We start from the raw sequence: 9,883 nt of genomic DNA on the forward strand, positions 1-9,883 counted from the left end.
CAGTTAACCGACACCAAGGATTTATTTACTAGGTGGCTCTGGCAAGTGATAGCAAAACCATAAAAAGCATATGATCAGGAAACACAAAGAATTGATCTCTGGAGCATGGAAAGGTATCTGCGTTCCAAGCAGTAATATACTGGCCATGCCAAATGCATCCACTCTCTCTTGCAGGATCCAAGTAAATAAATGTGTGCAAAATAAAGAAAATTCATGCCTATTGTGGCTAAATTACAGTGTCGGGATGACAATAATGATCAATGTTGCTTTATCTGACACTGATGACTTTCAGCTGCAACCAACAACTGAGGCATGTAGAACAAGTAGTAGGCTATGCCATATACCTTGCAAACAAGGTGGCTGGACAGCTAAGAATCCTGAACAATATGCCCATCTCCCAAACTACATCCCTATGGGATGCCCCCTACAAGGGCATTTTAAGCTGGTTCCAACCAACAGCTCAGTGGAATTCCAGCAGTGCCGTGCCAAACACAATGGCAAATTACCTCAACAGAAAATTCCATGAGATCCCTGTATTGTCACCCAGAATGGCATCTGCCTCCAACCGGAAGGACTATGGCTATTGCTGTGATGTCACCAGTGATGTCAATTATACTGGTATAAGAACTGGCTATAATGCATTCTACATTCGAGAGGAGAATTCTATAGGAACATTGTGTATTGCAGCCAGGCTTGGATTTAGGGAAAGGCAACAACGGCCCAGGCCTAGGGCGACAGGTTTTTATGGGGCGGCATGCTACCCAACTAGAGCCTCATTGGTATGGAAGCACTGGGGTGCACAGGACATACAATAGATTTCCCTTGTGCCAATCCCCAATGCTCCAGACCCAATGATGAAAATTTGCACAGTGCACAAATGAAGGGGACAGGACAAGGGCGACGAATAGCAGCGGGGCCTTGGGGCACCCATGATGTGGCATTTATTGTGGCATTTTTATTTTAGGAGTTACCTTTAGGCCCTGCTGAGGAGTGAAACTGAAGATCCTCAAAACACAGTTAGTGAGAGTGTAAAATGCCTATTAAAAGAAATCCATACATAGTTTGAACCCGTTTTTTTCTAAATCAAACTCATATCAAGTAAATTAAGCTTTAGGACTATGTTTCGGTGTAGCTTGAGGGTTGAGGTTTTCTTAAAGAGTCCCATCAAGTAAAGATAAAGACCTCAATATTCTCTATGGTAGCCAGATAGCATTGAATTTAGCATTGACACTAGCTATCCCTGCACAATGTTCCACTGCATCTCAATCCTGTGGAATCTAACAGTTAAGGCCCGAGGGGGAATTAAGGAAAGTCAAACTGCATAGGGTTCAGTGGGTGTCATATTAGACACCTCAGGTCTCTGTCAGATTTTCCAGACTCTTGTTAGCTGTGGCTACGTCTTTAATCTCCAGAGGGACTTTCCATCAATGCCTTCTGGTATTTTCAGCCTTTTGTATATGGTGTAATATTCCTCAGTACATAAAATATAAAAAAGGAACTTCAGTGTGTGAATATGCGAAGTTCTGACGGTGTTTATGATCTGCATATAGGAAAATGTGCCTTAACTTCTATGTACCCAAGGAAGGATGTTTATTTCGTAGCTTTTCCTTGAATGACAATATTTTGATATAACAGCCTTGGTGAGCTCATCAGTGTGGATATAACATTTGGCAGAGACCTTTCATTTCCAGGATTTTATTTCTAATATACACAAAGAGAAGGGGTACATGGCGGATTTATGACAATGTGTTATAGTCTGTGCTGGGCAGTGTTCCAATAGCCCTTTCATGTCTAAAAGTGCTATTGGTTGATTGGTTTGTATTCATGCAATATCCTCTTTGTTGCACTCAACTCTACTCTTTGAATCAATTATTAATTATACCTCTGCCTTGTACTACTCACTATACTTTATAACCCTTCCTTACAATGGCTTCCCATGTCAATCCTTAATGTTTGTAGCTTTCCGGAGTTACAAAATCTATTCAACCCTAATAGGTTTTTATTCTTCTACAATAAGGAATATTTTGAAGAATGGGCCAGTCCCAAAACAGACCTGTGGACAAAATTTAGCTTTTTAAGGCACCCATTGTCTTGACAACTAAAAGTCCACCTGGCCAAAATGAGTAAAATGCTCCTGAAACCTGAGGCTAGGGGGACCCCCGGCCAAGAGAGTGTAGAGAGTTTAGCCACAAGGATATGGACATCTCTTTGTCCTTCCCCTTCCAGCCTAAGGGCATATAAGGGGATGGGACAAACAAATGGTATTCCAAAGGGAACCAAATGATTTCTGCAGGCCATGGTGGGGCCAGCTTTCAAGAAAGGAAAGAGCCTAAAGGTAACATATCCCCCCATCCAGATCCATGCTTTCACCAAGAGGTCTATTGTACATGATCCAAAAAGTGCAAAAAATGAGAATATTAATATATAAAATCATAAAAATATGGCTGTGTAGAGACCCAGCCTGTCAGATGGGTTTAAAGAAATGTCTCTACCTCCATTGCCAAAAGACTGGGGGCTTAAGAGCATAAAGTGCCATAGTGCCAGTGTCTAACATGTCCTCTTCGCCAAGGTAATTTGGCGCCCAAGGGTGCAAAAAAAAAAAAAGGTTAGAACACATACCTTATGCAATCAAGCACCATATTGCAGGACACCAGATTCATGTCCCAGGTAGACAGACCTCCCAAGCTTACTGTCAACATCAGCACTTACCTGAGGCACCTGGAACAGCATTTGGGGAACTAGCACCCACCACCACAGGAGGCAACTGACATACAAGCCAACATGGGATGCCAAATAAAGCACACTAGTGTCCCTACCTGATCCAGGAGCTGACACACAGAAGACTCCCAATTATGTGCTGGGGAACAAAAGGTCCCATGGACAAAAAAACCCTGTCCCTAAGATGCCTTATGGGTAGGCCTAGTGCTTTTCCAATATTAAAAAGAAAATGTTGCTTCTAGTAGAAGCAGAAGGACAAAATGATGGCAGTAGGTAATTAGGGTTTATCATTTAAAGATTTTGGGAGGCTCCTTCCGATGGGAGCATGAGGGGATGTAAGTAAAAGGTGAGAAAAGGGATCTGATTAGTGCAGCTCTACAAATTCTCTAATCACTCTGGTCACAACCTCATTCTCTTACCATAATGCAAATCCATCATGTACTGCACATAGCTGCCCATTACCCTTATGAAATATTGTTATACGATTAAAGCTTCACAGCAATGGCAAGCACAAAGGCTTAGCAGATTATGATACAATAGCGTAGCAACCAGGAAAATATTTGTGGGGGAAAAAGGCAGGGCAAAAGCGAGGGTCTATCGCCAGCTGCCAGGGTCTATATAGACCACCCATAAATGCAGAGCAACCTCACAAACTGCCAGATATACTTATAATAAAACTCCTAATTTATTCTTGTTAAAGCATTGTTAGGAATAAAGTGACTTATAGCTTGGTTCATGGAACAATTCCAGGCAGGACCGGGCCAAGGTATTTTGGCACCCTAGGCCAGGGCTTTAATCAGTGTCCCCACCCAGTCCTGCATTACCATTTCCCACCTTACATTGATATTGCCCCCTGTACCTGTGCCAGTCCAAGGCCTTTGAGCACAAGAAAAATCACAACTGTGTCCTGTACAATGTGAGGTAGAGAATTAGTTGAATCGATAGACAAAGAGGTTGCAGCTGTGATCCATATTTATAGAGTGACTCACAACCTGCTTGAGTCATGTACCTTACTGAACCCACAGGACATTTGTTTTAAATTAGGTAGAAAATGACTGGTCAGAAGCTGCTATGAAATCTCCCAGACTGCAGCATTCAACATGCATGGTATAATGTTGGAATAGCAAGGCCATTGGCTGTCAACAATTCTGCTGATAGGTAGGACACATTCACCAGTTAGAGTTCAGTAAAATCTAGAATTTACCTACATTTCCTGAAATGTTTATGAAGCAGTTGTGGACATGGTGGCATCCTCACTTTTACCACAAGCAAAGACACAACACAAAAAGGATTCAATTTGAGTTATAGACATTTAAAGAGATTTTAAACATGTCTTCCTGATGTTTACAGCATAAAGGAAAAGAAAGGCAGTTTATTGCCAATAGATTAGCCACAACAGTGCAAGCTAGAACATCATTTTTATTCTTTACAATGCTTTTCCTTACCTGAGTAAACAGCTCTAGACACTGCCTGAGTCTCTCCCTGCTCACTCATAGCTCTGAGCTCAGATTACTGCAGGGAGGGGAGGAGAGAGGGGGAGAGGAGCAAACCGAGCATGCTCAAGCCCAAGCCCTGGAGGTTTATGCTGTAAACAGTAAGTTTGATGCAAAAGCCCAAGTGTACACAACAGAAGGAAAAAATGCAGTGTTTTGTTTTGACAGAGAATTTAGAGCAGCATTACTTTGAGGGGTTACTAGTGTTTTCATATAGACCTTTCTGATAAAGCTTACTTAGTTTTAACCTTTCCTTCTCCTTTAATTCATTAATTCATACTTGTGATTCTACCTGAAGAGGGCCCAGCTGAAGAAGTTACTGGTACCTACAGCAAAATCACTGTCCCACTAAACAGAATTGTGTGTACAGAGTAGTCTTCTATACACATAAGTGGCTCCAGAGCTGGCGGTATGGGGGGGGGGCTAGAAGGGAACTGACTAATATATATTGAAATGTCTTCTCAGTCAATCCCTCTGTAGGCCCCTATACAAGCCCACTCTCATGTGTACAGGAGACAACTCTGTGGCCCGGGTTAAAAACCAAATGATTTATTACCATATGGCTGCATAGGGTAAAAAATCCACATCATAACTGAAAACATTCAACACATGACATGTATTTCCCAATCCATGAAATGTGATATCCTTTGAGGTGTTACTCGCTGTTGCAGAAGATTTTTTTTTAACTATACTTTACTGTACTGAATGCTTATTGGCTGATTTTCTTACATCGACCAGGACGTATATGGGTCCCTACATGTCCTGGGCCCCCCAGCATCGAAAGATCTTCTTCCTCTATGTTACAACCCTAGAACAGGGCATATGCGAGAGCCACCCGTGTGCAGAAAACTACTCTGAAGTCCAGCTCAAAACCAAACAATTTACTGCCATATGGCTGCAAAGGGAAAACAATTCCACATCATAATTGAAGACATTCATAAAGAACCCAATCCATGAAATGTGATATCCTTCGAGGTGTTACTCGTTGTTGCAAAAGCTTTTTTACCCCTTTTTATGGAGCAATTTTATTAATACAAAGATGATTCAGCAGGTTCCCAGAAGCAACTAGAAGAAATATAACTGGCTACCACTAAATAGAGAATGGGCCGTAGGAAAAGATTGCACTACTAGAAAATACGACTTCTGAAATATATTTGCATGTGTCTTTTTTTCAAATTATCTTATTGGTAAGGGAGTGGAAATGATGGTTGCGAGCTGCTGTATATGCAACATACAGGTATGGGATCTGTAATCTGAAGTACGGAAAGACCGTCTCCAATAGCCTCCATTTATCCAAATAATCCACATTTTTAAAAACAATTTCCTTTTACTGTGTAGTAATAAAAAAGTAGCTTGTACTTGATCCCAACTAAGATATAATTAATCCTTATTGGAAGCAAAACCAGCCTATTGGGTTTATTTAATGCTTTCTGACAGGCTATTGTTTCTCCTACTCAAAGTAACTGGAGTGCTGTTGAGTGCTGCTCTTATATCTACCAGGGAGCAGTTATCCGACTACTTTCCCATTATAATGCTGGGGAAGAAGGGAGAGGGTGAAATTTCTCCAACTTGCTGTGCAGCAGTAAAGAGTGACTGAAGTTTATCAGAGCACAAGACACATGTCTGGGGGCAACTGGGAAACTGACACTATGTCTAGCCCCAAGTCAAATTTCAAAATAAAATATAAAAAAATCTGTCTACGCTTTTGAAAAATGGATTTCAGTGCAGAATTCAGCTGGAGCAGCACTATTAACTGATGCATTTTGAAAAACACATGTTTAAGTATCCCTTTTAACATCACTGAGCTTTGTTAGACGGCCGACCCATCATGTGCCCATTACCCACCCAGTTTTTATATAACCTGTCGCCCTGTGCAGTGAATGCAGTGAGTTCTAAGAACACAATATGCAGTGCAAGATCCCTTTATGGCTCACTTGGAAGTATGTTAATGCTTGCCAGACCATGAAAAAGACAACAAGCATACAGCAGTTATATGTATCCCCGCAGAGCGTACAGATGTTAGTCATCTGGCACATCCATTTGTGCTCTTACACCTCTAAAAACACAGATGTTCCCAGAATTGTTTCCCCTATACCTTACTTAATTTTGGAGGGATGAAGTGCAAGGAATGTTTCAGGAATGCTGGGAACAAGAAGAGCACTCAGGCTAGGAAATAGGAGCAGCGAGTCCTCGTTCCTTTACAGGAGCAATAAGAGTTAGTAATAACAACGACTAATTCAAACCCACTTTATACAACATGTTTGGCTTAATAGGAAGAATACGGGAGGGGGAAGAGATGACGTAAACCTGCTTGTATCAAGGAAACCCATCAAGTTCAAAAGGGGATCCGTTTTCAAAGGAGGAAAATTGCCTGAAGCAAGAAATAAAAGGAAAGATTGTGGCCGCAGACAAACATTCTTGCTTGAAGGGGATGGAGGATATAGTAAACTTACCCTTTTTCTTCAAATAATTCCTTTTCCTTGATTATTTTGTATTTTCTCTGAATTAAGACATTGTTCTCAGTGTAAAAAGGGGACTGAGATCTCATGGGCCTGTACAATTAAAGGGGTGGTTCACCTTTAAGTTACTTTTTACAATGTTATTGAGTGGCTAATTCTAAGCAACTTTTCAACTGGCTTTCATTTTTTCTTTTTTACAGTTTTTTAATTACTTGCCTTCTTCTTCTAACTCTTTCCAGCCAGCGTCGGACTGGAGGGCTAGGGCCTACCGGGCCTGCAGCTTTGGCCCAATAGAATATGGAGAAGCCGCACACCACACACTCCCAAAGGTTCTTATCCTGGTGCCCAGTGATAGAGGAATCGGCAGCCTCACAACAAGGGTAAGAAGAATTTCACCGGCACACAGGAATTGTAGTAGCAGGGCAAGCCCTTGCAATTTTATTATGCAGTAGTGCAACGTTTCGGGGTCACGCCCCTTTGTCAAGCATGCTTGACAAAGGGGCGTGACCCCGAAACGTTGCACTACTGCATAATAAAATTGCAAGGGCTTGCCCTGCTACTACAATTGCTGCAGCTTTGGCCCCCCCACCATCCCCTGGGCCACTCCCCACCATCCTCTCGGCAAAACCCCCACCATCCTCTCAGCAACCCCCCCCCCCCCCGGAGTGTGCATGCTCGTCAGGGCTCAGAGAGGGAGTGCAGGGCTTTTCACTGTGTCACAATGACAGGCCTGTCCGACCCTGTTTCCAGTTATCAAGGTGCTCAATAAGGCTACACATTTATTGTAATTTCTATTTTTTATCAGTCTTCTTTCTAGTCAGGCACTCTCCTATTCATATTTCACTCTCTTATTCAAATCAGTGCTTGAGTTCTAGGGTAATTTGGGCCCTAGCAACTGGATTGCTGAAAATGCAAACTGGAGAGCTGCTGAATAAAAAGCTAAATAACTCAAAAACTACAAATAATAGAAACATGAAAACCAACTACAAATTGTCGCAGAATATCCCTCTCAATATCATACTAAAGGTTAATTTAAAGATGAACAACCCCTTTAATATACAGCATAAATGCACAGTTCTGCGCTATACAAATAGCGCTATATGATACAGTATCACTCAGTATAAAGACTGATTGGTACAACTAAACAAGCAAAGATGTTAATGTTAATGGTAAACCAATCACATGCAGTAAAAGTAAGGCGTTTCACTTTAGGGAAACCCCAGGATCCCATATTAGTACATAGAAGGTCTATAAATTACATATGTTGCTTGTTCTGGCTTCGAGCAGGCAAAAGGTCACTTCAAGTCAGTTTGCAAAAACTTTGCAAGTAATGCAGAAAAATGGTCTCCAACAGCCCGATGAAAAGTCGGAATATACAGATTGTTTGCATCCGACATCCATATTCTGAAGACTAGTTTCATCTGTTCTACTGAAGACCTACCCACACAGTCTCACAGCTAGTTTTCAATATAATTTTAGATAATAAATATGATAAATGACAGCCTTTAATCTGTGCCCAGAACATTCCTTCTCTGTATATTTGTATTTATACACATGGGAGGAGGTGACATATTGATTCCCTTAGACAGTACAGTATGTGGGTATAGCTTATTGTGTGCCCAGAACATTCCTTCTCTGTATATTTGTATTTATACATATGGGAAGTGGGTGATGCTATATTGATTCCCATAGACAGTACAGTATGAGTGTATAGCTTATTGTGTGCCCAGAACATTCCTTCTCTGTATATTTGTATTTATACATATGGGAGGAGGGAGGTGCCATATTGTTTCCCTTAGACAGTACAGTATGAGGGCATGAGGGTATAGCTTAGCCCACAACATTCCTTTCTGTATATTTGCATTTTTGTTGTTCATACTCTATGCATCACCTTTGGATTTTAGTGTGTATATAGACAAGCCATCAGCCCCATGTTGCAGCAGGTGCATTGGACACTGGGCAGTTACCAGCATGTGCAGTTCAGAGCAGCCAAAGGGTCTGACATCACTGTCATCAGTTAATTACATGATTAAAGTAACTCTGGTCAATTATGGGCACACGGCGACAAATGAATGGGCCGTTACCAGATTAACAGACCCGCTCAGATATGATTTGGGGAGTGACGGAAAAGCACACATTTTAACAAGGCCTTGAGGGAAATTTAACAGAAATGGTTAGTTTTTCTCTCTGCTCAAATTTAACTACAAATTCTGTTTTCCCCAATCATGAAGTTAAAAGATATATTTCTTGCTCCATAGTCATTTTTCTAAGTAATTTTTTCCAATTATTGATGAATCTGCTCCCAAGATCTAATTGCCACATTCTCTACAACTGGACAAATATTTAGCAACAACAGAAGGGGAAAAAAAACATTCTAATACTGAAAACGCAGAAGAAAGAAGGGCGACCGACAGATTCTTTTCTAAACATATGCAAAGCATTTATTTCTGCTTGCGGAAAGGACAGGCCCTGCTTGTGCCCAACTCCAAACAGTTGCTGAGTGACCAGTGGGTAATTATTTCATGGACATTGATATGTTTATCACAAAAGGTACTTTATTGCCTCCAATTTTCAAAAGTGCCCATTGCGTAAAATAGTAGTCGTGCGCTAGAAATGAGTGTGGGAAAGTGCTGGGGAGTAAAATATCACATTAGTACAGGTATGGGATTCGGAATCCCGTTATCCAGAAAACTCTGAATTAAGGAAAGGCTGGCTCCCATAGACTACAGTCTTGCACAGGTCTAATTGGGCAGATCCGTGCCCGACCCGAACCAGCAGACCAGCAAGCCAATCCGCAACCGCCAACCAGACCCACTACCAGACACAACCAGCAAACAGCTTGCTTACCCCCCGACCCGGCACCTGCTAAAACTACAAGTGACGTCACTTTTAACCGAAAGTGGCATCACATAGGATCCTATTCCTCTAGGTAAGGAAAGAAATCTTACCACAAACTCAAGAGAGTTTAGGAAGGACCAGTTCTGCAAAATAGCCGGGTACCGAGACGGATTACCAGCAGACTACCTGCACAATCATGCAGTCATACAGTTTCACTTTTTTACAGTTTCATGTACAGGTATAGGACCTGCTATCCAGAATGCTTTGGACCAGCGGTTTTCAAGGTAATCGGTCTTTCTGTAATTTGGATCCTCATACCTTAGAAAATCATTTAAACATTAAATAAACTGGCTGGTTCTGCTTCCAATAAGGGTT

Source organism: Xenopus laevis, chromosome 8S, assembly GCF_017654675.1.
Source record: "Xenopus laevis strain J_2021 chromosome 8S, Xenopus_laevis_v10.1, whole genome shotgun sequence".
NCBI lineage: Eukaryota > Metazoa > Chordata > Amphibia > Anura > Pipidae > Xenopus > Xenopus laevis.